This window comes from Triticum aestivum, chromosome 3B (assembly GCF_018294505.1).
Source record: "Triticum aestivum cultivar Chinese Spring chromosome 3B, IWGSC CS RefSeq v2.1, whole genome shotgun sequence".
In the NCBI taxonomy this organism is placed as follows: Eukaryota; Viridiplantae; Streptophyta; class Magnoliopsida; order Poales; family Poaceae; genus Triticum; species Triticum aestivum.
Window position 1 is genome coordinate 720,262,875 of NC_057801.1, and position 2,518 is coordinate 720,265,392.

Sequence of the window (2,518 nt, forward strand, 5' to 3'; positions counted from 1 at the left end):
AGATCCAGGAAAATATGGCAGCGCTGTGGGCATGCATCGATGCAGGTCATATTTAAGCGAGCCAACATCTACTGCATCCGCAATCAAGGCACGCGGAGACGAAGCGTACGTACTCACTGCTCCTGCTCTTGCAGCGTCAGAGGCCACTTTAAGTCAAGGCAACAAACGCCATTGTCTCTGGCGTTTCCAGAGAAGGTAGAAACGCAACTTGGCTCGGCGTTTCCAGATTGCAATGTCAGCAAGCGACGTCAGCTCGGCCTGGGCAGCAACGCGAGCTAGCTTGGCGTTTGCACGTGGGGTAGCAACGCAAGCTAGCTTGACGTTTTTATGTGGAGGAGAAACGCCACGGTCTTTGGCGTTTTCAAAAAGGTCAGATCGTGAAATACTTTCATTTCGAGTTCAGTTTGTGACAAAGATTGCTGATAAGGTCAAAATAGTGATTTCGGCCCAATCTCGCCGACCAGCTGTCCCCACACGCTTGCTTCCTCCAATTATAAACACCACCCCCCTACACATGTCGGCACAAATCGATTCCATTCCAACCAGACACCAAATCGGGGCAGCCATGCCATAGGCTTCAGCACGCACTGCAAGATCTGGTTATATCAGGGTCATACTGTATAAGTGAATTCAGGGTCAGTCTGCTTGAGCTCTGCAAAATAATCCATTGTCTTCTTAGCATCTTCATTTCCCTGGTCTCTGTTTAGTTTCGCGCACAAGGTCCTCAGGCATCTCTTGGTGAAAGGAACATTCTCTATACGCCCAAAAAATGTGTCGATTATGCTGTAAACTTTGCAGAGGTTGACATTATTCCGACGCAGTTGAGATACCAGCTCTCTGGCGTATTTGTCAATGTGCCGGTGGGAAGGGAAGTGAAGTTTCTGTGCGCATGTGTGTAACATCTCATGGTTGTGAGACACTCTGTATTCACAGATGTACCAGCCATCATCTTCAGTTCTTAGCAATCTAATCATCGCTGGGCACTCTGTTCTGGACGAAGTAGAGTTCACTTTCTTTGGTTTTCCCTATTGAGAAATTAAATTAAATTCAATAAGCAGGAAAAATTATGAAAAATTATAAATAACCGAAGAACATATAGAATGTTTGATTACCTGCAGTTGCACAGTAGCTTTTGCATGCTTTTAGCACCTTTGACATTTGTACGACTCTTCCCGTACCTACTAATTCTGAAACCGCACTCCCATGAATACAGGTTGTAGTAGTCGTAAGTTTCTCCGAGCGAATCAAATGTCAAGCCCAAAGAAGGAACCACAACTGCATCTCCTTTCCTCTCAGCAAATCCTCTAAATGCTAGTTCAAGTGCACTAATCCTATCTGCACTAGCCGCTCGTTCGTCAGGCATAGCGCCGTCTGTGACTGTAATTGAAATAAACAAATGAACCGTGTCAATATCATACAAGTTTTCTTAAAGGTACATAAAAATTAGCAGAACATATTTAATTTCAATGTTGGCGATATGTCCATAATATGAAGCAATTTTCCAGATATGTAACCTTGTATACGTGTCCATCGAGCTCATAAAGCAAGTTAATGATGGAACTTGTACAGAGATAACTTACCGGCGAACCCAGCCACTCTTTTCCCTTTCCACGTCAATCAGATTTGGAGTTCTTGATTTCGAACTAGGATCTCCGTCCAGAACTGTTGAGACGTGCTGCTCTGTGCTTCCATTAGAAGAATCGAGCTCGTCAGCTAAAGTTATTGTCGACGGTGCGCGCGCCTCTTTGACGGACATCTGAGCTATGCCCGCGGCGCACTCGTCGGCTCTTATTTCTTCATTCGATCTTCAAGGGAAGGTAGCAAAAGTAGAATAAACATATCATCATCTAATAAAGCAGTGATACTTTTCAATCTGTTCTAAACCTAAAGAACTTACATGGAATTGATGCCGCCCGGATGGTGGTCAAGCGGATCTGCTGAACTGCTCATCTCCTCCCGCCGAAAAAGTACAGCAGATACAGATTACTGATAAACAGCTAACGCACAGGAGTTCTACCAAACTTAAATCCCCTTCTTCTTTGGTGAATTTGTTAGTTCGGAAATCACTACCGGCAGCCGAGAGGATAATTGTTTTTCAGATCTGGCTATGGAGTGCTTGGGTGCAAGGAGAAGACTCCAGAGGTAGCTAATGGTAGAGTAAATTAATTACGTAGGGACAACTTTACTGTACCAGGCCAGACAGGACAGGAATCAATAAATGACCAAGAACAGGTATAGGCTGTTGCTTCCTACAACGCGTCCGACGTATTAACAGCCTGTAATGTTTTACAGCAAATTAGCACAGATCCCAAGGTTGCATGCGTGCGGCAGTGATTTCGTAGGTGTGCGTCGCCGAGTGCTCATAATCCACCTCCTCAAGGATAGCCTTTACTATGCTTATTTTGCTAGTATACATGTTGTTGTTTGAAAACAGAAAGTTTACCGCTGTTGCAAAAATTTCTTAGAAAAGTCAGAGAATGGTATAATGTTGAAACTTTTTGCATATTGAGATCTGATA

At 44.2% G+C, this 2,518-nt stretch overlaps 1 long non-coding RNA gene across 1 annotated transcript; it reads right to left on the minus strand.

Annotated features, from left to right (window-relative positions):
* Positions 1 to 373: 373 nt before the first annotated feature.
* Positions 374 to 2,140, minus strand: LOC123066196 (uncharacterized). The gene is made up of 4 exons (XR_006431259.1): positions 1,898 to 2,140; positions 1,581 to 1,805; positions 1,113 to 1,377; positions 374 to 1,025 (listed from the first exon to the last, which is right to left on the minus strand). It is a non-coding gene; the product is annotated as an uncharacterized lncRNA (long non-coding RNA).
* Positions 2,141 to 2,518: the final 378 nt, after the last annotated feature.